The 17,485-nt window shown below is 31.9% G+C and overlaps 1 long non-coding RNA gene across 2 annotated transcripts; it reads left to right on the top strand.

Annotated features, from left to right (window-relative positions):
• The first annotated feature begins 15,901 nt into the window (after positions 1-15,901).
• On the top strand, positions 15,902-17,224 carry LOC145726879 (uncharacterized). 2 transcript variants are annotated; one of them, XR_014177717.1, is made up of 3 exons: positions 15,918-16,082; positions 16,236-16,695; positions 16,766-17,224. It is a non-coding gene; the product is annotated as an uncharacterized LOC145726879 (long non-coding RNA). The 2 variants fall into 2 exon arrangements; XR_014177716.1 differs by having other exon boundaries at positions 15,902-16,082; positions 16,236-17,224.
• The last annotated feature ends 261 nt before the right edge of the window (positions 17,225-17,485 follow it).

The following is a 17,485-nucleotide window of genomic DNA, read 5'->3' as shown; positions in this document are numbered from 1 at the left end:
CTCAAAAGACCTTCCAGAAATACCCCTGGATGAAGCTCTGCGCATGATGAAGAACGATAAATTCCCGAGAAAAGTCAATGTTACAGTGGGAATGTTGAAATTTGGAGGACATAAGATAGAAAAAACCCTACAAACTCTGCTCAACAAATGTCTAGAGGATGGTAGAATTTCCAACCCTTTGGTATAAAGCAGAAGTTTTGTTGAAGAAGAGGGAGAATACAAATCTAAAAAACTACCGTCTTATCACTTTACTATCACACCTTTATACATTTTTACCTAAAATACTTACCATCCGTCTTTCAAAAAAACTAGATTTCTATCAACCTGTGGAGCAAGACACTACAACTGATATCAAGGAAGAAGTAGGTCTGAGCTGGTTCCGGACAGCAGAAGTGGAAAAACGGATGGAAAAAAGCTGAAGAAGAAGAAGAAGAAGGTTGGATTGTTGATTTGTATTAAAATACCAAAACCGTTATTTAAACTTGTCGACGTATTCCTTATTCATATATGCTTCATCGGGACACTACATTACAATAACGAACAATAAGAAAGTTGAAACAAAACTTCAACACAAACTCAAATACAATTAAAACTATTATAAAACATTGTTTGTGGTACATACTTATATTTAATAGTAAAAACGGTTAAAACAATAAAGCCTTAGAGATATATCAACATAGGCAGATCGCATAAAATGAGATTCTCGACTTAATGTAATATTGCAATCTTGGAGAGATTAATGATCAGTGGTGCTAGAAACTCGTTGTAATTTTGCAAATATTTTGAATTATAGTTAACGAGGTTAGGTTAGGTACTTTATTTTTTTCTTTGTGCCATCAATTTAATGAAAATGTCAGTATATTTTAATTTTAAAACTCAGAAAGGGACCACAGTTTCTAAGATCAAAATGTTAATTTATCAAATAAATTTTTCCTACTCGGGTGCAATAAAGTGCACTTTTCCGCACTCATTTTATTTAAAAAAAAAACTTATAAATCAAAAAACCATAAGTGTATATTTGATTTCTCAATTAGGAATACACTTTTAATCATCTTTGCAAACAGAGGCTTTCATTTTAGTAATTTTACTATACATTTTCGTTCAATTTAATGAAAAATGATACTCATAAGAAAAATTTTGTACCTAACACATGCGGAAAGCGTATTTCCCACCCTTTAACTGCTTGTTCCTACTCCACTTTGCGTCGTTCAGGCAACTGCAGTCTCGTGCGGGAAAGTACCACTTTCCGCACTTGTTAGGTAATAATTAAAATAGGAGCTTAGCATGGCATTTTCAAGTTGAAACGAAAAACAGTTTATACATTTTCGCAATTTTTTTTATAAAGTTACAATAAATCTGTCTTTTTTCTATCGTGTATTCGTTGGTTTTTAGGAAAAGCTGGTCATAATCAAAAATAGATTTCAAATCATTTTGAAATAATGGCGTAATTGAAAATATGCTCGTATTTAAGAATAGTTATTTACATTACTAATGAACCAAATGAGCAAAATGTTCTTTTTCCATTTGCTTACTTTCAATGCAAATGTATCAAAAAAAAGAAAAAACGGTATTTTTGAGTAGCATTCACCAGAATTTTGTTTAAAAACAGGGTCGAACAAAAAGTGTAATTAAAATTTAGTTATTATTATTTAAAAAGTAATTAAATTTTTTTAAATTGTTTGTTTTAGCTTAGATTTGTCAAAATTGAGGTCACTGTCATTGGACCTGTGCGACATAAGTCAGTATGTATTTAGATTAGAAATTTGAGAATTGACGTTGAAAAGAAGAATTTTTAAAATCGTCCGCTGTGTTTTAAGGTTGTCAAAGTTGACTATAATATTTTTCTATTAATTAATTTGCTCCAAATGCATTCCATTTTAGACTAAACAAAAATACAATCTATTTTCAAACTTATTAATAATAAGTTCCTGAAAATCATCCAGTGAAGCTGATTGTATTTTAAATACAAAAGTCGAGTGTCAAATCTAGTGATCTTGCCGGTCCTTCTATTGAACATCTCCTAATCCGCTGATCTGGACCATAGCATTTAAAAACTGTATCACAAGAAGTATTTATAGCAAAACTTTATCAAGTACTCTCCTTCCTCCACTGTACCCAACTGCGTTTTTCCAATTTTTTTACAATCAGAAATATTCAAATTGACATCCTGTATAAAGCGGGATTAATAACTTTGTTCACGAGCACACTCTTAGAACAAAACAGTTTTACTTTTCGCTCTTATTTCATAAATTTTGAAAACTCAAAAAGCTTCAAGCAGCAGTCCTTGTCCTTGTTAATTGAAGTTTATATAAAAATATAAAAACTTTCGGAGTTATTCAAATGAAACCCAAATATGTTTACTGATAAATAGGATTCTTATTTACACGGTCTTACGTCGAATTTTCCGTTTTTCCTTTGACGCAGCAGTGGATTTACTTTTGAATGCAGCACGAAGAAGATACCAATTTATTTTCCAATTTATGTATAAATTAAAGCAAAATAGCCCACGGGTAAATACATTTTTTACTTCTAGCTCAAAAGCAGTTATTATTAGTAGCACTGAAATTAAAGACTAATTGGTGCAAAAATATGATTTTTCGGGAGGGGTGTCCCCCCGATAATTATGAAAATCTGTTTCCGGTTCTATATTAATTTTGCAGGCAAATTCAATTTTCTTACGACTTGTTCAATTATAGGAAAGAGTCTTTTTTCCCCTTCTTTTTGATTTTTAATGGCTCAAATCTCATTTGGAATGACGCAAGATAACACATTTTTCTTTACATTTTTCCGTCCATAATTAAACTTTCCATGGTGCACACTTCAGTACTTCTCCAAAGTAGTCAAACAATTCATTTTGCATGATTTGTTATAAATATTTGATAATTATTTAGACACCTAAATCAGTTTAAAGTCAGGTTAAAACTTTAAACTGACGGTTATATGGTACCGTTCTTGAAGTAGTAAGCCGACAAAAGCGCTACATTCGCTAAAGCTAAATGTGAAACGTGTAAATTGAGGAGACAGGTGGTAAAGACATTTAAAATTTTTACAGACCCGCTTCCTCTCGTTATTACAGGAGATTCTGTTTATTGACGTTCCTTTTTTCCTGTTACGCAAACGAACATGTTCGTGCCAGACAAATTTAATCGTTTATTTAGCTGAGATTGCTTTTATTTATGTTTATAATCCTGTTTTCAACTTTCCGTTATTAAGTGAGCAATTGTCTGTTTTAGAGATGGAAAATTATAAGAAATTTATTTTTGAAGAAAATGCCAAGACAATTTAAGGAATATTAGGAGAATTCTAAATGAGAGAAAACGATGAAGAAAAGACAAATAAATGCACATCAAAAGTAGCAATTCAAGCACTGGACTATTTGGAAATTGTAAGATGCCAAGTAGATGTGTACTCTTGGAGGAACCACACTGTAAGTAGTCTTCACAGCTCCATACTTTTCTTACGTCACGTGACAGCTCCCATAACTGTCAAAAACCGTTCGCCAGTGACCTGAAGCTCTAAAATTGGAAATAGTTGCTAATTTGCAGAATTAGCCTAGAAGTTGTATTTAAAGCTCCATGGAGCCAAATTTGACAGTTGGGACGTTAAAGAACAGTTTTATACTTTTCTTACGTCACGTGACAGCTGTCATAACTGTCGAAAACCGTTCGCCAGTGACCTGAAGCTCTAAAATTGGAAATAGTTGCTAATTTGCAGAATTAACCTAGAAGTTGTATTTAAAGCTCCATGGAGCCAAATTTGACAGTTGGGACGTTAAAGAACAGTTTTATACTTTTCTTACGTCACGTGACAGCTGCCATAACTGTCGAAAACCGTTCGCCAGTGACCTGAAACTATAAAATTGGAAATAGTTGCTAATTTGCGGAATTAGCCTGGAAGTTGTGTTTAAAGCTCCATGGAGCCAAATTTAAGAGTTGGGACGTCAAGGAACATTTTAATACTTTGCTGAAGTCACGTGACAGCTGTCAAAACTCACTCATCAGTGACTAAAAAGTATAAAATGCCAAGTAGATGTGTTTCTTGGACGAACCAGAATGTAAGTAGTTTTTACAGCTCCATAGAGCCAAATTTGACAGGTTTAACGTTAAAGAACAGTTTTATATTTTTCTTACGTCACGTGACAGCTGTCATAACTGTCGAAAACCTTTCGCCAGTGACCTGAAACTATAAAACTGGAAATAGTTGCTAATTTGCGGAACTATACTGGAAGTTGTGTTTAAAGCTCCATGGAGCCAAATTTGAGAGTTGGAACGTCAAGGAACATTTTAATACTTTGCTGAAGTCACGTGACAGCTGTCATAACTGTCAAAACTCACTCATCAGTGACCTGAAAGTATAAAATGCCAAACAAATGTGTTTCTTGGAGGAACTAGAATGTAAGTAGTTTTTACAGCTCCATGGAGTGTGTTAAGGACCGTTTTAACACTTTGCTTTGACAGACCCGATAAGTTTTATTACTAAGTACTTGTTAAATTCTTGGGTGCTGTTATTAAAATATGTCAATATTGTATATCAAAACTATGTATACAATACCCACTTGAAATTAAAAAAAAAATTCCAATTCAACAAAAATTATATGAAGAAAATGACAGTTAAGGGTTATTGTACTTGAAAATGTCTTTAGTTGCCAAATTTCTAACTGTACTTATCCTGCAAATCCTGTTTCATTACTCTGTTTACCACTTATTTATTTACTCTCATTACCACTTTTCCTACTTAAATTCTTTCTTAATCGTTTCCAATTTTAATAATTTTATTTACCGTTTACTGATGTTTTGACGGACAAAGTCCCAGCAAACTACCCCCTTTCAAAAAACCTCTCAACCTCATTTTTAGCTCCTTTTCATCCCTACATCCGTCTTTTTCAATGTGTTTTTTATGTTAAGCTTTCGCATTTGCCCAAATCGTTTCGACGACACTAAATCGGCAGTTAAAGAGTATCAGTCTTTTTATGTGACAGTGATTCTTTTAAAGTGTGAAATTTTCTAGATGGCCAGTGTCAATAAGCTTATGTAATTGAAATATTTAGAAAATGATCTTAAATGTTATTATTTTGGCAAGAAAACCTTATTCTTTCTTGCAAAAATTGTAAAGTTTGGGACCATTTTCGAAAAAACATTTTAATAGGCAAAGTTTATAAAAAAAATTGTCCTTAACTAAACACAAATTTTGTTAAAGTTTTATTTATAGGTGCTTTATAAAAAGTTGTTGAAATCCACATAATTTTTTCCTTTTTAGAAAAAATTAACACTACAAAATGAACATATTATCTAAACAAAAGATTCTTTTAGAGCTTGACATTGGAAAATGGTCGTTTGAGTTTTGTATTTTAACTTAATAATTCTTTAATTATTTTTCTAAGTAAATTTTATGACCTTTTTACTTAAAGCTAACGCTTTACTTCTAGGACCATTCCTCATGGAATCAAATTCCAACTTGAACCTTCTTATCGCAAAATACATGTTTCCTGTTCGATAGTTTCTGGTAGCGTGCTATCATGTTTTGGAACTTGAAATTAAAAACTTTCCGGTTTGTTTGGACGTTGTTCCAGGTCGGCAACAGAAGTCAGAACCCCCCCATAGCTTATTAGGTGGAACGTGTTTGCCTGAAAATAATATGTTTCGTTTTCTTGGGGAATTTTTCTTCTAGTTTTTAACTACCTACTTTAATATTTCCAATAGTGGTTTGTTAATTTTATAGGATATTCCAGGATGTTATTTGATTGTGTTACTACAGGTTCGTACTACTTAAAACTTAAAACTATGTATGAAAAGCGTTATTAATGTTTACGTGGATGGAAGTTTTTTTTTATAAGCAAGAATGTTACGTTGACAGGTATAATAGTTTTGGACAATTTTTGTCCGAATCGCAACTTAGGCCTTGGCAAACCACGTAGCTCTCAAAACTGGTCCAATTACTTACATTACATAACTCATAACTGCCTCTCTCATAATAATTTTTAGATCAAAACACTACTTGTTAACGCTATTTACAATAAACATTGTCATAATTAATAAACTTAATTACATATCCTAAGTAATTTTAGAAAAAATATGAGTTTAGCAACATTGCAAAAATTTTACGCTAGATTAAGAAAATGATCAGTTTGACCACAATGCAACAATGTAGCATTAAATTCACATTGAAGTTTTAGAAGTATTACATTCCAAAAATTTGGTTTAAAATTACGAAAATCGTCAGTTTGGCAACGTTGCTGAAATTTTAGCTTTTTTTTAAAGTCACATTAAACCTTCAGAAACCAAAAAAATGTCTTTTTCAGACTCTGACACATCTTTTCCACGTTGAAAAACTTGAAAATGACAAGTGGGTCACTTTGACGAACAGAACTAGCTATGACGTTTAATGACAGGGTTATTATAGTGACCTAACAGCTGCCAAAACTCCTTACACATCAAAATGTCAATTAGTCGCGTCTCTTTGATGCTTTGATTTGTAACTATCTCACTGTGGAGTTAAATTTGGCAGTTGTGACGTTAAATGACAGTTTAAGACGTTAAATTTGACAGTTAAGACACTTTACAGCGTGGCTTATAGTCAGGTGACAGTTGTTATAACTATTAAAACAATGATGAAACTATCTAATAATATAAAACATTGTATTTCAATAGAGCCCAAAATATAATATTTGTGAGACTAAGTGACGCTTTGATATGTTTCTTACGTCACCTGACAGCTGTCAACTGTAAAAACTCATTCTGAACTAACATACACCTAGAATACGCAGATTATACGCAGTATTCCTTTGATAAATTGCATTGTGTATTTATAGCTTCATTAAGTTTAATTTAACAGTCACTTTAATATGTTTTTTACGTCATCTGAGCTGCCAAAAATCACGCAGAAGTAATTATCAATCCAAAATAGTTCTACCGCTTGGATAAATCAGACTGCACATATTTGTAGCTCTATGGTTGCGAATTCTGACGTTAAGTGACGTAGGTATCACAGTATTCGTTAACGTCAAATTTAGTTCCATGGAGCTATACACACAACTTACAGTGCAACTCCTAACCGAAACACATCTAATTGACATTTTATAATTTCCAAATAGTCCATTGCCTGGATTCTTGCTTTTGATGTGCATTTATTAGACTTTTCTTCATTATTCTCTTAAATTTTCTTGGCATTTCCTTCAAAAATAAATTTTTGAGAATTTCATCTTTATCTCTACGGTATGGACCATAAGAATTGCGGGAAAAATGTTTCTGCGAGATCACTAAAGCAAAACAGTTTTATTAATGTTTTCTACACAGTTTTCAACCATTCAATTTACAAATTTGTTATATTCTTTGTCGGTAAAAGCTTTTCTGCAGTTTGATTGATTTTGTTTTTCAAACAATTAAGGTGTATAATAGTATAATGTTGAAACAAACTAGTCAGGACAAAGTTTTGTATGCACCAAGGGCATTACCAGATGTTTATGCCTGTTTTACCAACACTTCCAGGTAGATTTTAAATATTATAGAACTTAAGCTAAGTTGAGGTTTGAATGTGACAGATCAGATGCAAAATAACACAGTGTAAACTTATCTAAGCAGGTCTCTTTAATACATAAAAAAGTATACTAGTACCATAATGAAATCTATAAATAGTATACTTGATGAGAACCTTCAGTATTATCTTAAGAACTTCTTTATAACATGATTCTCTGGAAAATAATGAATCATTTTCCCTTTTTCAAAACAAACCATTGTGTTTACTGTTGAATTTTACCGATTTGAAAGAAGCGATAGTGCCTTTTAGATGGTGCGTATTGGATAAAAGAAAAACGTATTGACGTTTGCGGGCCGATCCATCAATAAGGATTAGGCGAGTCTGGCGATTCTTTGAGCCGGGACTTTAACTGGATTTTCCGAAAAAATCGACCAAAAAGGGAGGGATTTTTGATCAATTCACTCGACCTAAACTCTAAATCTTGTATATCGCATTAAAGGCAAAGGTTATTGGACAAGTTTTATGGAGTAAATCTTCGAGACCGACGTCAATAGCGGCAGGATTTTTTGGTTAAACGTATTGTCAAACCACAAAGATAGATGTAATATATTTTTTGAGAGTAAATATACTGAAAGGCTTTCGAGAAAATTTCCAATCATTCTGTTATAAAAATTTACGAAGCTATTGTTTAATAACTTCACTTTACTGGAAACTTTTAGTGGCATAAACGTCAAACCTTCGTCAACTCTCCCAAAAAAACAATATACGTGAAACAGTCGCCATTATAGATAAATATTCATACAATCGACTGTCAGCTTTTCCACTCTTATTGAGTCGCTTTTAAGGGATTCCTCCCCTCTTTATTGAATCCTATTTCTCTATCCAAACAAAAAAATGTGGGACAGGAAACGCACAATCATCACGCTTCGCCACTGAAACGTCGCAACATCAATTTTCCTAAAAATAATGTTTCTTGTAATCGAGACTAACACGTTGCGGTAAGGGTAACAAATGATTAATTATCGAATTAATCACGAGTTGCGACCCGAAAGTAATTATTTATAGGGGTATGATTAATAAAGAAATCGACGGGGTAAGGCGGCCAAATAGCAATCTGACATCTCTACAGCACTGAAATTAATTAACATTTTGTTTTAAAACGTTGACCACACTATAATCGCATAAATATTTAGTTTTTCAAAAAGAATAGTATAATCTTTAACGAGTGTGTAATGATTATTTTATGATTATACACCAAACGAAATAGTGTTTATTGTAGGTAAGAGTGGGCAAAATTCGATGACAAAATTGAGAAAATTGAGAGTTTCATTAGATTTTCTATCTGGAATTCTCAACTCCAAGTAACTATAAAAGGTTTGCATTGTAAAACTATTATACATTAAAACTCAATCGTTTTTCTCTTTTCTTTATTTTTGTTTTTATAATTACATTCTTTCTCGTTAGTCAAGTTATCAATCTTCTTAGCAGTTTTTATGTTTTTTGATAATTTGCGTTGTTTTACCGTGTCAAAGTTACTTCTATTTCTTGGTACATTTGTTGAGAATAGCAGTCAAATTTGGTTTCTTTGGTCAGATTGATATCATTTTTTAGATCTTAAACAGAAAGATTTTTTTCTTATTGACATTTTAACATAGCCTGAGTACCTACTCAAGTTGTACTACATCAACGAGAGCAGCAAAATTGAAAATTCTAAAACTAGCTAAAGAAGTACTAACTAAACTAAGTTTGCTGCACATTTTTGTAAATCATTATTGTCGTTTTGATTCAATACTATTTTCAAATTTCAGAGAAACGTAATGCTTAATTAAGAATTTGTAGCAATTACCAAAATAAAAAAAAAACCGAAACTAACTAACTCACCATGTTTTTCTTCACATTCACTTGATTGGTACATTTCTTTTTGATTTTTTGTATACTTTTGACCAGAGCCGTATTTAAACAAAACCTACAAAAACATGAATGTGTTGAAATAATCGAAATTGCTAATTACTCAGAAATTTCAAAAAAAGACTATCTGATGGCTAATTGCCCAGATGTTTCAAAAAAGACAAACTGGTAAAAGATGAGCGGAAAAATGTGTTGAACTGAATGAGATGGCTATTTGTTCAGAAATTTAAAAATAAAACTAACTTATGAAAGAAGAGCGGAAGAATGATTTGAAATGATTGCACTGGCTAATTGCTTAGACACTTCAAGAGAAGATCAACTGATAAAAGACGAGCAGAAAAATGTGTTAAAATGATTGATTTGGCTGATTATCAGAAAATTTCAAAAAAAGACAAACTGACTAAAGCAGAGCAGAAAAATGTGATGAACTGATTGAGATGGCTATTTGTTCAGAAATTTAAGAATAATACTAACTTATGAAAGAAGAACGGAAAATGTGTTGAACTGATTGAGATGGCTAATTACACGAAAATAAAAAAAAAAGACAAACTGATTAAAGAGGAGCAGAAAAATGTGATGAACTGATTGAGATGGCTAATTGCTTAGAAACTTCAAGAGAAGATCAACTGATAAAAGGCTAGCAGAAAAATGTGTTAAGATGATTGATTTGGCTGATTACCCAGAAAATTCAAAAGAAGACTACTGATAAAAGAAGTGCGGAAGAATGTGTTCAAATGATTGAGATGGCTTATTGCTCAGAAATTTCAAAAAAAGACTAACTAATAAAGAAAGAGCGAAATAATGTGTCGAAATGGTAAGGCTGATAATTGCATATAATTTCAAAAAAAGACGAACTGATAAAAGAAAAGCGGTCAAAGGTGTTGAAACGATTGAGCTGGCTAATTGTCCAGGAAATTTAAAGAGACAAACTGATAAAAGAAAAGCGGGAAAATGTGTTCAAATGATTGAGATGATGGTTAATTGCTCAGAAATTTCAAAAAAAGGCGAACTGATAAAAGAAAATCGGAAGACTGTGTTAAAATAATTGAGATGGTTAATGACACAAACATTTCAAAAAAAGACAAACTGATGAAAGAAGAGCGAAAAAATGACATGTGTTGAAATGATTGAGATACAATAATTGCTCGGAAATTGCAAAAGAAGACAGTCACTGATATGAATTGCAATTCATAATTTTAATCAATTTAAAATCTACTTGTAATGTGTATACTAATTACTTGATAGTAGCAGAGAGTAGTGTATTTGTGCTTTTTTGAAATTTAAGTGTGTGGAATTACATAATTTCATAGCATACAGAACATTATAGATCAAAACAGTATAGAAAAAACATATAGAATTGCTAAAACTTTGAAGTGTAATAGAATATAGTTTTAGTAGTTTTCACATTTTAGGTTAGGTTAGTTAGAATTTTCACTTAACACTTAAGTGTAAGTAAAACTCTATTTTTAAACGTTTTTACCAGTAAATTTACTGTAGTTTAGAATGTAATAGTAGATACAACAAATCGCCCGATAAATTTTTTACGCAAAACAAGGAATTATACGGGGGGGCATAAACTTAAAGAGTTTCCTCGAGAAGACCAGGTAAAATTCATTTGTAATAAACTATAAAGTTTTACAAGTTTTATAGGCGCTTAAATTTAAAAGTATAATTTTATGTCGCGGTCTCGTCTTGACAAGGAAACGACCAAAAGCGGCTGCAGATAAGAAAGAAATTAAATTGCTCATTTTATGCCCGAATTATTTTTGCAAAAATATGCAACGTCAGAAAATAGGACAATTTTTCTATCTTGTGCCGTATATACAGGCGCTCTCCTGTATAGGGCGACAAATTATTCTACCCTTACAAAGAAAATCCGGCGGAGCAAAACAAGAAAAAAAAAAGATAAACAAAAGAAATGGTTATTTAAATATCCCGAGATAAATATGGCGGAGTTGTTCTCGAGCGTCCGATTAACCACTATTATTCAAAGCCCATGTAAGCAAACATTGTTCGGCTGTAACAATACATATGTAAAAGGGTCGCTCTGGCTATCTAGCTCAATCTTTTACATTTCAATGAGTCTCCATGAATTTCTCATAAGACTGTCTCTATCCGGTATCTTTCCTTTAAGAATTCTGAGGATCATTCAACGACCGAAGTTACGTAACTGTTTAGTTTTTCCTGTAAAAGTTTCTTCTTGATATGTACTAGAGTAATTATGTAATAATTCTAGCTAGTTTTTATTTAATACACACTTTGTTTTTAAATAAATATAAAATTGCCAGTTTAGTGCTAGTAAGTAGTCTCAACATATCAAACAAAATTTGGTTGATTTGAGAAAAATGTCTTATTATAGCCAGATTTTGCAATTTACAAACGAACGTAAATAGTAACTGGCTTAAGAAAAACTGCTTTAAAACTTTCAAATTTCATCCAATCCTGTTGCACTTAGTGAGGCTGATTTTAAAATACTGAAAATGGCAGAACCAATACAAAACTCAGGAAATTTGGTGGATTAGAGACAATTCTAGTGTGCTTTAAATTTCACTTTTCACTTTGTATAATTATAAATAAACATTTTATCGACTTAAAAAATCTCTCACTTATATCAGAAATTTTTTGATTTACAATTTTTTAAAGAACCACAAGCAGTATCATTATTATTTATCTTAATTTACTGTAGAAGAATTTCACTTCAGTAGAATTAGTTTATCTTTAACATTTGTATTAGTTTCATTGATTTAAAATTTGTTTTTTTTTTTGTAATTTAAGTTATTTTGATTACAAAAGGGTTAGTATGAGCGTTTCATTTGCCTAAAAAATAGCTTTAATAAATTTTCTACTCATTTTTGATATTTCAAACAAACTTTGACGTTTTCAGGACAGTTTAAGTGTTTTTAAACATTATATTACTTAATTTGGGTTCTGTTCTAATTGTAATCGCGTTTTATTCTTTAATATAATATTGAAAATGGATTTGCTGGAATTGGTTCATGAAAGAAACGAAACTTTGAAGATAAATTGATTATACATTTATGTATGGCAACATTGCAATTTTGTGTGTGAATAACATTATTACTAACATACAGGGTGGTCCAAAATGATTGTAGGATACTACTTAAAAGGTGGAAAGTACATAAAAATCAACAGCAAAGTGTCACATGGTAGAGAAGTGCCTAAAATATCTTAATATGTGCCCCAGAAAACAAACATATTTACTTTTTCTGAAAATAGCACCAAAAATGTCAGAATCAAATGTGTGTACAGAATCAAAATTCTGTACTTTTTTTGGATTTCAATTATTGCAAAAATCTCAAAATGTCTTGAGATGGTCTTTAGGCCCTTGTAAACTGAAGCACGATAAAACGTATACAGGATGACCAAAAATTTAAAATAAAACCAGCTTAAATCAGAAAGTATGGCTTTGACAGAAATGACAGCGTTTACACCGTTTTAGAAGTGTATGACTGGTGTAAACCTTGTTAACTGGGTGCAAAAACTAATTTTAAATATTTCTGGTATCTTGCTAAATCTCCATTTCCGAGATATTCGACATTTTTTACTTTTTTTGAATATTGTATAAAAACATTTAAAATTTTGTATCTCGGTTATTTTTAAGGTTTTAGCCACCGTAAAACACTCAAAATGTTCATCTTGAAATTGCTTCTTGCAAACCGCAATACAATTGAACTTATACAGGGTGTCCAAAAATTCCAAATAAAACCACCTTAAATCAGAAAGTATGGCTTTGCTAGAATTGACCACGTTTAGAAAGCAATTCTGAATAATTCTGGTCTCTTGCTCAATTTCCGTATCTCTAACCGTTTCCGAGCTATTCGACATTTTTGACTATTTTTACTATTGTATCAAAACATTTAAAAAATCTGTACTTTTTCGGTTATTTTTCAAGTTTCAGCGACCGTAAACAACTCAAAATGTTTATCTTAAAATGCTCTTTTGCCTTCCGCATACGAAAATACGACTAAACTTATACAGGGTGTCCAAAAATTCAAAAGAAAACTGCCTTAAGTCAGAAACTATGGCTTTCTCAGAACTGATTGCGTTTACGCCATTTTAGAAATATGGAACTGGTGTAAACATAGTCAGCTGAATACAAAAAGGCAACATTTTTTGTCTCTTGCTAAATTCCCGTATCTCTAATCGTTTTCCAGAAATACTTCTGAAAATTGCATCAATAATTTTTAAAATTCGGTTTTACGGTTATTTTTGCGGATTTCAGCGACCGTAAAAACTCAAAATGTTCATCTTGAAATTGTCTTTTGCTCTCTGCAAACCGAAACACGCTTAAACTTATACAGGATGTCTCAAATTCAATATTCATGTCTCTCTTTTTTCCTAATCTAACCTCAACATTTTTACAAATCAATTTAACGGTGGTATAACTGAAGTATATTAGAGTGTGGCTAATAACGTCCAAAAGATCATCTTTTGCGGTGTTGTCACATGTTTTTGGTATTGTTTAATTTAAATTATTAAACAAAAAAATGCTTGTTTTTTTGACCACAAGGTGGTGGTCACATGGATTTTTTATTATCGACTTTTACTTACTTTTGCTTCTATCACTACTTTAAACTAAAAATCGATTCGAACTTTAAACTGTTTAATTAACCAAAAACTTTTTCAGTTACGTCGTCACCTTTTGTTTTAATGGAAATTAGTTAAAATATTATTATAAAAAAACATATATTTAGCGTCATAACAAACAAAATTTACAATAAACACCAGTTAACTTCTACTAAAACAATAAACAAAATCCAGTTGCGTTGTACTACCCCTGACCATTCAATGGAAGACGTATTCTTTGTTTTGTCCGATAATGGAGATCCGGTATTTCGATTATGCATGTGTTTTTATTGCCAAAGTCCTTTGGCAATAACTATTTGAGGATGTCGTATAAAAGAATAGCCGCTGCAAAGAAGGTCAAAGGCTTCATTTTTCATTCGTTCGGTTTCGAACACAAATATACACGTTTGGAAGTTTAATGAACAGTTTTCTCAAAGTAAGGGGTTTGAGAATCGGCAAACCCTCAAAACCAAACACGGCCTATCTGTTTCTCGGATCTTGTGCGCGTCACCCTTTGACTTTAGACTCTATGGGCCATCAATGGTATCTGATTCAGAAAAGCTTTCGCAGGGAAATTTAATCAACGTTTTCCTGTGGATGTTATTGAGAGGAGGTGCCAAAGATTGATCTTGTCTGGGGTCGAGTTTAATTAGGCTCGAAGTAGGTGAAAACAAGTCAAAATATGGAAAAAACGAGTTAGATATACCTATAAAAAGATTGTCATTTTATAAATCTGATTGTGAAATTGAATTAGATTGATAGGAAATTTAATGCGGATTCCAAAAACGTGGTTAAAACAGTCATTTTCTCACTCCAAGTGAGTTTTAAAGCTGATTTTATCCTTGACTGTCCTTTCAAATTGTATTTCTGGCAGTTCAAATTTTGACACCGCTTTTCTCCCTGACTGTACCAAATTTTGTAGTGTTTTTTTAGGTTATTGGATAGAAAATTTAACGAGGATTCCAAAAACGTGGTTAAAACAGTCATTTTCTCACTGCAAGTGGGTTTACAGGCGATTTTGTCCCTGACTTCCTTTCAAACTGAGTTTCTGGCAGTTCAAATTTTGACACCGCTTTTCTCCTTAACTGTACCAAATTTAGTAATGTTTTTCAGATTATTGGATAGAAAATTTAACGAGGATTCCAAAAACGTGGTTAAAACAGTCATTTTCTCACTCCAAGTGAGTATTAAGGCTGATTTTGTCCTTGACTGTCCTTTCAAATTGTATTTCTGGCAGTTCAAATTTTGGCACCGCTTTTCTCCTTGACTTTACCAAATTTTGTAGTGTTTTTTTAGGTTATTAGATAGAAAATTTAATGAGGATTCCAAAAATGTACTTAAAACTGTCATTTTCTCACTACAAGTGGGTTTTACAGGCGATTTTGTCCTTGACTGTCGTTTCCAATTGTATTTCTGATAGTTCGAGCTTAGACACCGTTTGTCTCTTTGACTGTACCAAATTTTGTAGTGTTTTTTTAGGTTATTGGATAGAAAATTTAATAAGGATTCCAAAAATCTGGTTAAAACTGTCATTTTCTCACTACAAGTGGGTTTTACAGGCGATTTTGTCCTTGACTGTCCTTTCAAATTGTATTTCTGGCAGTTCAAATTTTGGCACCGCTTTTCTCCTTGACTTTACCAAATTTTGTAGTGTGTTTTTAGGTTGTTGGATAGAAAATTTAATAAGGATTCCAAAAATGTGGTTAAAACTGTCATTTTCTCACTGCAAGTGGGTTTTACAGGCAATTTTGTCCCTGTCAAACTGTGTTCAGAAGTTGCATAAATGAGGGTTCAGAAAAGTTTTCTTGCAGTGTTCGATACAAAACGTGTTTCTGAGATTTATGACAGTTATTTTAACGGTGGTCACGTGACTGCCTAGCTAAATTATCCTTCAAAAACCACGTGATCATCTGTGACAAAAAACAGCCTTTTATTCAGTTTTTATTTTTCAGGATTCTATTTTGACAATATTGACTGAAAATGACCTTGAAATTCATGTCACACTGAATGTTACTAATTAATAAAATTAATTGAAAATATTTTAGGAGCAATGTAATAACACTTAACCAACGTTTTTAGGAATTGAAAAATTGAACTAATTAATTACGAGAAAGGTAAGTAAAAAAAAATAGTTTCTTATTTTGTCGGACAATGTAAGTCATCAAGGATCGAGCAATCAGACAAACGTGGATAAATCCATTTGTCAGATTTGTGATATCTACCACTCTGAATAATGTTTATATTAACAGCAATATTCATTCTGATAGATGACACAATCGTCTTTAACAACACTGACTAATTTGTGATCTCACTTTATCCATGAATATGGAAGAAGAATTAACAGAAGATATTCAGGAAGTTACAGTACTTAAAGGCGGTGAAGTGAAGAAGAAGGTGATAACCAATAGAATAATCAAGAGGGATAAGGGTGACAAAGAAGAAGTAACGGAAGTTATTCCACAAGAACAACACAATTTCTGAAGAAATACCCGTCGAAAAGAAGAAGAAACGTGAAGAGTTACCACCCAAGGAAGTTGGACTCAGGAACAAGGTCAACTTAAGAGGGCTGCTAAATCTATAAAACCAGAAGATAAACCCGAAGAAGTTCAGCTTAAACCAGTCCAAAAATAAAAGATTCCAGTAGGACATCAATTTCTAATAATTGTAGAACTGCTTAAAAAAGAGCAGAAAACTAGTGTTATAGTTAAAGGTGAAAGTAGATCTCAGGTGAGTAAAAATCAAATGATTAAAAAACGCCGGGGAGGTAAAGAAAGAAAAACTCAAATTGCTCCAGTAGAGGAAGAAGAAAAAACACCTTAAACATTAACAGTTGAAGAACTGGAAGCTGGACAACCAATTTTCACTGTTGAAGAGCTTTCTGAACAAGTCACACCAACCACAATGGTGGAGAGGGGGTTGATAAGGAAGTAACTCAAAAGAAGAGAGTGATAAAAACCAAAAAAAGTGGTAAAGGAGAAAACACTGAAATTATTCCCAAATAAGTTGAAGGTAAAAGACCTGAAAAAAAAAATACAGAAAAATAAATAATAACGACATTTCGATTACTTTTTAGTGCAGAAATAATATTGTAGTTGACTTATAAATAAGTATTTTTTCTTAATTTTTAGTTAATTTTATATGGTTACCATTAATCACTTAGGTGTCACTTCTTCTTTCCAAAAGTATCTCATTTTTGTTGCGAATTTATTCACTTGTGCTTGCTTCACTTGGATTTAATAAATTTTCCTTAAAACAAGCATTATTAGTAGATCTATGTCGAAACAATGAACAAATATTAATATTCAAGTAAATTTAGCAAGAGATTAATTTCTTCTCAAAACTCTCTCTAATTGCTTTTCAAGTATTGCTTGGGTACTCACTGACTGGAATTGACCTAGAAATGAATGTGCATAATTTATTCAGTAATAGCCATAATACAGAGTGAACCAAATTCATGAAGCTTGTATGGAGAAGATTGAGATAAAAGATGTATCGTCATTTATCTTGTTTTTCTTAT

This window comes from Ips typographus, linkage group LG3 (assembly GCF_016097725.1).
Source record: "Ips typographus isolate SLU linkage group LG3, UJ_Ityp_2.0, whole genome shotgun sequence".
NCBI lineage: Eukaryota > Metazoa > Arthropoda > Insecta > Coleoptera > Curculionidae > Ips > Ips typographus.
Note: the sequence above shows the minus strand (reverse complement) of the source record. Positions and strands in the feature narration are given on the sequence as shown.